The following is a 9,860-nucleotide window of genomic DNA, read 5'->3' on the forward strand; positions in this document are numbered from 1 at the left end:
TTTGAACATAACGATTGTCTGAAAGCCTTTGTTTGTTTGTTTTTTTTTTTTTTTTTAATGTGCTCTCAGATCCATTTCTCTTCTTTCCCCCTCTCTGCTCTATTTCCAAGTTCCCTGGACAATATATTTTTATTTTTACCTCAGTCCAGCAAGGTAGTCACTGGCAGGGGATTAAAGGTGGAATCGAAGAGAAGCCAGGGATCTCTCCAACCCCACCCCAACTTTCTTTACTCCCCTCCTCCCTTCCTTCCCTTGGGCAGAGTCTCTGAAAGAGATTGCATCTCTTCAGAAAGTTCTAGATATAACAGAGAAATTCCTGCCTCTATAATCCCCATATTATTTTCTAGAACTTTTGTTGTTGTTTTGCTTTTTATGTTTAGACCTATGATTGGACCCAGAATTTTGTGTGTGTTGGGGGGGGGGGTGTGTCTGTGCACGTGCACATGTGTGCAATGCAGGATGGGAGTAAGATTCTTTTCTAAATGTGTATGTATGATTCACTCAGCACTATTTATTTAAAAGACCATCTTTTTCCTCACAGTGCTCTTCCCCACGGTACTACAGCATAATCTTTTTCATAAATTAAGTGATTTTATATATGTGAGTCACTTTTTGAACTCTCTCCTATTTTATTGGTATTCATCTTCATATCAATATCATACTATATTACTTATAGCAGCTTTATGTTAATCTTCATATTTGAGAATGTTTTCCTCCAACTTGGTTCCTCTTCTTCAAGATCATCTTAGTTATTCTTGCCTCTTTCCATCAAAAATTGTATATTCTTAAATACACATTTAAGAATCAGCATGCTACTTTTCAAGAGAAACAGAAAATAAATAAACAAACCTGGAATTGCATGGGACCTATAAATCCATACAGGAGAACTAATATCTTTTTAGTACTTAGCCTTCCAATCAGTAAATATGGTTTATTCCTCCATTATTTTGGTCTTCTTTAACTTTCTTCTGTATAGTTACTTAGTTTTCAGTGAAGATTTACAAATCTTCCATTACGTTTATTCTAGAGAGTTGATGTTATTTGATGTTACTGTAAATTTTAATTGATTTTTAATCTTAATTATTTTCCTAATATATAGAAAATCAGTCTATACTTGTATATTGACATTTTATCCAGTTATTTCTTATATTTTAACCCTAGCTCAGACATGCAACTTTCAAATACATTTAAAAGGATTTTTTGAAGTATTGTATCTGCATTTTTAGCACTCTCTGCTCTGGAATGGACTAATACACATGAGCTGTTAATATAGGTTATTACATTAATAGGGAAGAGAAAAGAACAAAGAGAAAGATTATAAAATATGTTGTTTTGTATTTTTTCACATAAATTTCATAAATTTGGGAGAAAAATTTAATGGGACTTTTGCAAAATAACTGTAACATAGAGAAAACGTTTCAAAAAAATACTCACGGAATCCACAGGGATCTCAAGCATCTCTAGATACTGAGATGAAGTGAGCTGAACTGCCAGAAAGTTTCATTTTTGTACACATTAGGGTTATCCCTAAGAGTGTAATGTTTACCTTTAGCTTTTAACAAATGTCATCATATAGTCAAGCCATATAAAATTTAGTATTTTATCAGTTATAAAAACATGATTGAGGTCATTTTTTATTACATCACTCACTGGCCTCAAGGAATTATATAATGGCTTAAAGCCAAATTTGAAAGCCAGCTGTGGCAACAAGGTTTAAGCCTTATGATGTGTATAATTATGATCTCCTTTTTATTTGATCCTGATATTTTATATCTTCTTTGTGACTTTCGTTTTGGTTTACTTGGTTATACGTGGCCTCAAATCCTCAAAGGAAAAAAATAGGCAAATAGATTTTTTACATGAACGTGTGTTGGGCAAAGGAGAATTAACCTATAACCTTTAGTATAATGACAAACTTCGATTGAAACAATTAGGAGTGATGTAATTATTATTTAATTTGGATTTTGATATAGAACGGTACAAAAAGGCAGTTTATACTCATAGAAGCAGTATCAAGAAAAATCAGTAGACTGAAATTCTGATTTTGAATTAAACGCGCAAACCACATAACTTGATTGTGTCTCGATATCTTCATTAACATCTGCCTTTTCTACCTCACAGGATTATAGTAAAGGAACACACACACACACACATGCACAAAAAGATTGTTTTGATTCTTCAAAAGATTGTTCTGATTCTGATATGAAGGAAAGGAAAACAGCATTTACTGTTAATTTTGCTGGGTATTCCATCTACATTATCTTATTTAATCCACAGTGCAACTCTCTTAGGTGAATATTGTTATCCCCAATTTGCAGACCAGTAAACAAAGGCTCCAACATACACAGTTATCAATCAGCAGTGTAGGATTTCAAACTTACAGTTATCATAAATGACTGATACAGTCACCATACCAGGTAAAGCTCCTCATCTGGGAAAGGTACTCAATAGATGTTTTGGACTTTATTTATTGCTCACTACAAAAGTCAATGCCTTCTATATTAAGCAATCATATGGAATCAATCATTTATTTTTGAGTGTGTACTCCACAACTTGCAAATCTTTAAACTTAAATCCCTTAGTGACAGTTCATGAGGCTAAGACTTTAACGAGGAAGGACCTGAGTTAATGTAATAGTTTCTGATTGTTGTAACAGCAACTTAAAGGAAATGACAACAGACTTGTTGCTAACAAGATCAGAGATTGAGTTATTTCTCTAGCTATCCCTAATATAAACCAATTTCTAGCACTGCAATCTAGGAAGCCAAGCCAGGGTTTTTAAAATTGGAACATCACCATCATTTCACCTTTAGAAGCAGGCCAGTGAGAGCTAACCGATAGCCTCATGTCAAAATAGTCTGAGAAAACTCTGCATCCACACACTTGCATTGCTTTTCCCCAAAGGTGGCATAACAATTAAAAACCCTAAAATAGAAAATGTAAAGGGAAGCTTCATCATTGACAAATGGTAGAAATATTGGCTCACCGCCCTGGAAACCCTTCTGAAGCAAACCTAGTAGAGAAAAGCAATCAGTACCAACTGGAGAACCTATGGAGTTCCCATCTCCTCGGTCCTCCATGGGAGCACTTTGCTAAATGTTTCTAATAACATAAAGCCTGAGTTTTTGTTCTTCCTATATAAGAGCTTGAAATCCATTCATCATCAGGCAACAGTGATAGTATTTGTCCCTTACATCCCCTGGAAAATAGTTAATATATAAAAATGTTGATAGCTTCTATTTTTAATGGAAAGATTTAATAAATATAATTTCATGTACATGGAGGAAGAAGGACTGTGAATTCCGAGGCAGGCCAGGCCTGTCGGGAGCAGCATCACTTCTAATCCCGCCCAAGCAGACAACGTGATTGTATATCCTCATTAATGCTATAATTGGTATCTGGAATCTGTTCAAAAATGCCGATTTACTTTGTAACAGAGGATTATGGCTGAATTTGGAGTTCTTTATGGTCTGCAGATGCTTGTAAAATTCAAATATAAAAACTGTCAGTTAAACATCTCATGAAAAGCTGTACCTTATACTAATCCAAAGGAACATGAACAAGTGCTTGAGGGGATGAAAACCCACAGTGTGTTTTGGTAGCTAACCACTTACAGAAACATTAACATTCCTGGGCAGGGTTGCTCACGGAGTTTCTAAAGTAACTTAGGAGCTATCAGGATTCAGTTCTTAACAGACTTCAACACAGTAGGGGGAAAATTGTCAGTCACAAGCCTCCAGTATTTATGAATTATTAATGTTGGCTTTCTGGGTATTTTTTTTTTCCAGTTTTGCTTTTGTGTGCGTGTTCAGCTGAGTAATTCAATAGACTGATGGAGACATGAATAGATATGCTAACTAGCACCAGAGTTAACCTTTAAAGTTCGTTAAAGCTGTCAGCTTTCAATGAAATATTTTCACGTTCCTTTTTTTTCTGTGAACTGGAATATAAACATTATTTGTACACTGGGATCAGAGGTGCTTAGGAGAAAAGGAGACTCCACCCTGGCATCAATTTTTTTTTTTTTTTTAAACCAAGACACCACTAATGGATTCATCAAGAAAGGCATCTTTAAAAACATTTCTCATTTACAAATCATGCCACCAGAATATATTCGCGGCCTACCTTTATTACAGTATTTTTCAACTGAAAAAACAAAAGTGATGGCATGTCCGTGTTGCTACAAAAACACTCGAAAAAAAGGATAAGATTTAGAGAAGGAGTATGGAAAGCTAAGCAGTGTGCTACATCAGTGTGTGGGTTGCAGAAGGAACAAAAAGTACATTTTACAATCGTGGTAAAGATGACATATAAAGCTGGTAACCACCTTTTGTCTAAACAGAGATTCTTTGGAAAAACAGGGAAATAAAGAGGCTCCTAATTAAACCAATTATGAAGTTTTCAAAATCTTCAAGGATTTTGTATCTACATATACTTGCTAAACAAGCCTAAATAATAAAACTCGTAATTTTCCTGCTTCACAATCTTTCCTGCTACTCTTTAACCATAAAGTTCTTCACTGTCTCTTTCTACGGAATTGTCTGTTGCCTGACACACACCCGGGCTATTCCACTGCCATGTCTAATGACTGCACATTTCTAAGTCCTCGTTTCATCTCAATCTCTATCAAAATAAGAAATAAGGCAGTGTGAAATGAAATAGGAAGACATGCTGCTTTTGAAAGTCTTTAACTATCCACCAGTTTGCAACAATTCCATTATTAAAGATACAGAATAAGAAAGCTGCCCATTCTTGATGTGTAACAATAAAGATGTAATAAACCTAATATCTCAACCTTATTCTAAAGGGAGCTCTATTCTTCATCAATCTTTTTCTCCATCACATTCCTTTGAGGTCAGCAAGACAGATAAGAGAATGGTTTGATCAGCTTCATAAAAGTAAAGAAAAAAATTGAAGCAAAGAAAATTTGGATTACTTGCCATCGTTCCAATGCTCTTAGAAATACTTCAGCTTAACCCTTTAATCCTTTATCAGATCAAGGATAACTAGCCCCACATCTAATTTTCAAAGTAATTTTTGTCTACCAATATGCACCAAATTAGGGCCCTAAAATATGGCCCAGACACCATCTGTTTTTTCTCAGAGTCTATGCCTTTAGAACTGCTCTCTCTCACCAGGATTGAAAAAAAAAAAAATGAACTCTTGGACTTTATTATTTATTCTTCCTCCTTTCCTTCAAAACAATTTTTCTCTTTTCTGATATCTATCTTTTACTATTATTTATAATATAGAAGCATATATCCGAGACAGTAAAATATTAATGCACTTTACTTGTTTTGCATTTCCAAGTACATGTCGTAGAGCACCCACATGCTTGGGGAGATGTTGGGGAAAGAAAAATAAAAACAAAGACTGATGTAATATTCAGCATCTGACATATAAAATAGGATATAACAGAAAGTCAATAAGCTTAAGAGCCATGCATTTTTTAGAGAGAAAGGATTTCCCAAATGCTTTTATTTACTCTTTTAGGACATCGACAGCCAATCCGGAAGGACCCACAGCCATTGAGTTCTTCTTAGAGTTAAGAAAATTTTATTTCCCCCCAAGAAGGCAATGGCAGGAAAGCTCTTGCTCAATTGTAGGGAAAAAAAATGCAGGTAAAGAAAAATAAAAGATTCCCCATTTCTGGCTTGGGGAATTACAGAGAGCAGAAAGGGAAAAAAGAAATGAGATTCAAATGTTCAGTCTTGGGTCTCCTGATTTTCCCCCTCAGACTTTTGCCCAGAGGGTGATTTGTGCTGAATAAGCAAAGAAATCTCAAAGAAAGATGGCTCTTGCCCCTTCTTCTCTATTTGGGACTGAACGAGGAGATGACTATGAGGAAGGCTTCACGCCAACATAAAGCCACTCAGCTCAACTAAGAAAGCAACCCATGTGGCTAAACAGAGGGTGATCTGGTTTAAAACTTCTCCTTCTCCCTCAAGGCCCTTGCGGTGTGGGTATCAGAGTTTAGAGTCAGCCACCCTCACACGGAGCCTGCTGTGCTGGGCAAGATGACACCACAGGAGAAGGTGGAACTGAGCAGACTGGTCTGAGGGCTGGGTGGGAGGCATGGTAGAGAACACTCGAGAGCTAGAAAAGGACAGGGACCCCTCCGACCCACTAAAATGGAGACACCTTGTATACCCAGGTGCCATCCTGGAAAGCAAAATAAGGAGAGACAGGACCTAAGTAATTCTACGTAATAGGAGTGGAACATGACCTAAAGAAACAGTTTCAATGTTTTGATCAGACCAAATTGAGTATTATATTACATTTTCCCACTCCCCAGAAAAGTTTCAGAATTAGCTCTTCAGGTGATGGAGCTAATATCCTTGGAGGCAGAGGTTGCAGTGAGCCAAGATTGCACCACTGCACTCCAGCCTGGCGACAGAGTGAGACTCTGTCTCCAAAAAAAAAAAAAAAGACTCTTCTAAGAAGGATGCACCCCACATTAAACTGTATAAACCTTGGCTGATAATTAAATATAGGCCAATATCTTCAGCAGGAAATGACCATGGAAAGATTATGTTGAAAGATAGTCATTTCTGAGTCTTAATATGTCATGTTTTGTGCATTTGCCACAGTTTATACAATGATTTTACATAAATTATTACTGAAGCCTCCAGTTCTTCCCCAGGTTCTGTACCCTGCTGATCCAATGTATAATACCTCACAGGGCTCCGAGTCCTACTCTGTTGGGTCTCCCATCAGTTTAAATTTTACTAAAAGCTTTGGAAACCTTAAAAGGTCAAATTGAAGCTTTTTTCACATTGTAAGTCACCAACAGTGGAGATTCCTAATATGCAAATATAGGGGATTGATTAAGTATATTTTCATTTCGTGTATATAGTGGAGAACTATTTTGCTATTACAGCTGACATTGTAGAAAAGTCTATTTAATTACTCAGTATATGTTAATTAAAATGAAGCAAGTTACATAAGAAGATAGTCTCATTTTTGGAATTCATAGCCCATATATGTGATAGAATTGTCCACATGGAGATAGGCCAACTCTAGGTGCTTGGCTGTAATATTTGTTGCTGGCAGCAGGGATTCATATGAAGGAGAGACATTAAGTACATACAGGATATGAACTAACTTAGGAACTTGGTTTGTCTTTTATCCTTCCACTCTATTTGGCTTTAGAAACTTCAAGTGCTGCAAGATGCGTAAAGTTTATCTGGATTATCTTGTCATTTGGAGCATTCAAGTGTCTGCTTCAATATGCCTTCGAATCACGATTGCCAAATGAGAGCGATACTTTGTGCTTCTCACATAGCTTCTTACCAAGGATCCCAAAGCACCAGAAAAATGTTAGTTTTGCCTCCCATTGCTTCTCTGAAGAAACTCAGGAAAAAGCCTAGGGCAACCTGACTCATAAAACTTACCAATTAATCCAAAGATAAACTGTTAAGGGCATGCTTTTACAAGTAGATGTGATTATTCCCAGAGTCCATTCTCCCAAAAGATGTGAATCCCACAGAGTTATAAAAAGAATATGGAAATTAATAAAACCTGGATCCTCGGTCTAAAGAGTACATACATACATAGAAGAAGAATTACATGTATCTGAAAAAATCCCAAACTTCTTAGCCTCCTGTGGAACACACAGGACTTTTTTTTTCTTTCTGCATCTTTGTGCTGGCCTTTCAACTTTTAAAATCAAATAACGATCCGTTACTATGTAAACGGATCACAGGAATGCAACTAGAGATAAACATTTTTTTAAATATAGGTCTGTAGCCATGTGATGCTAGTTTATATCGGCTTTAGTGGTTTCCTTTTAACCCGTGTGAGGCATCCACACGGTTCATGTCTTATCCAAGCCGGTTCCATAATCGGTGGCAGCAACTGACACACAGAACTTGGTCTCCTCACCCTCACTTCATACTGCTATATACCAAACTATTTTTTCTCCATTATTTTAATTCCAACATTATGATGAGGTCACACAGGTCTCATAACTGTAAACTTATTTCATGTCAAAATCCAGGATGTTTTGAAAATGAATCATCTTCATTAATAGGCCAATATTTTAAAGCCATTTATGCGGTAATTGCTGAAATGTATCTATTTTGGGTTGATTTTGGCTTCCACAAAAAAATTTTCTTTCAACGTTTGTTTATTCATATGCACAATTTTAAGAGCCTAGGAGTTCTAAAAAGCCAAGAGTTACTAACTGTTCTCTGGATGTGGTTAAGAGACCTAGCCACTAATTTAGTGAAATAAGTTAGAATAGGATTTATACATACATGAATGAATGTGGATTATATTTTAAAAACTGGGATTTTTGCCCCCGAGAATGTGGAATTTGGGGTTTTATTTTTATACCACACATTTAACTTTGAAATAAATAAGTTGCTACATACCATAGTAATTGTGGATGGAGAGGGGTCACCAGGAAACAATAAAACTGTCAACACAAACTAATGACAACAGAGCACAGGGTAGCAAATAGGACATGAGTGTTTTATGAGAAAAGGTCAGGAGGTTCAAGTCACGGGGAAGAAAGATGGGTTGTGCCATCCAAACCGAACGTACTTTACAAGTTAATTAGGCTTCTAGAACTTGTTCCAGATGGCGAAGAAATAGCGTGGGAGACGCTACATGCCAGCAATAGAGGAGTCAGGGATGAAACACAAAGTCTGGTATTGAGACTGGGGAACAGGTAAAAAATTGGGAACAGAAGAAGACAGAGATATGGGACTTGGGACAATAAGAAGAGATCAGGGCCACACAGAGCCAGAAGTGAGGGGCTAAGCGATCCTATGGAGGATCATGAATGGGAAAATAACAGTGGCCTCAGGGCAAGGCATATAGCTACAGGGCATGCAGTCAGCAGCCTTCACTGGCTCTATTCTTTTTCTTTTTCTTTTTTTTTTTTTTTTTTGAGACAGGGTCTTACTCCATCACTCAGGCTGGAATGCAGTGGCACAATTATGGTTCATTGTAGCCTCAACCTCCCAGGCTCTTCTCCCACCTAAGCCTCCTGAGTAGCTGGGACTATAGGCACAGGTCACCAGGCCCAGCTCATTTTTGTATTTTTGGTGGAGGCAGGGTTTCGCCAGCGGCCCAGCCTGGTCTCCAACTTCTGAGTTCAAGTGATCTGCCCACCTCGGCCTCCCAAAGTGCTGAGATTACAGGTATGAGCCACTATGCCCCCCCTCCACCAGCTCTTCATGACCACCTAGGACAGATGTAGACAACAGCTAAACCTCAGAACCAGATGTGGTGCTGTGCAGCAGGATTTCCAAGCTAAACTAAGAGGCGTTGAGTCAAAAATGATGCATATATGTTCTCTGTGTATCTCAGTCTGCTGACCCTCAAACACTTACTGTACATTTTTAAAGAATCTCATGAAGTCAAATTAGTTACATACATACAAACACACACACACAAAATCCCAAATATTTATCATAACAATATGCATCCTATATACACTAAATTATAAAATGATCCATTGCAAACATTTCTAAACCATGTGCTGTGACTTGTCACTGCAGTGTGAGGTAGGGCTGGGACTAGGTTGAGATGAGCAAGACACTCACTTCAGGCACAAAATTTAAGAGAGCATCAAAAATCTGAGTGATAGATAACATTTTCATGAAATAGTTTTTAAAGATCAAAATTAATTTTTTCATGATGGGCAAAATATCGAAATTTTGGTATTTATTTATCAAAAAGATTTTAGAGTCTCCATAAATTTTTCACTCAAGAGCCAAGTGCCTCACTGAACTTACCTTTGAGTGAAGTGTTTGGTAATAGGATAGGGCATGCTTAGCAGTCCTCAGTCTTTGTTAGTATCTCTTTTTGTGAAGCCTCCAACATTTCTGCAAAGCTGCAGCAGTTGTAGG

Source organism: Trachypithecus francoisi, unplaced genomic scaffold, assembly GCF_009764315.1.
Source record: "Trachypithecus francoisi isolate TF-2019V2 unplaced genomic scaffold, Tfra_2.0 Lachesis_group16, whole genome shotgun sequence".
Classification (NCBI taxonomy): Eukaryota; Metazoa; Chordata; class Mammalia; order Primates; family Cercopithecidae; genus Trachypithecus; species Trachypithecus francoisi.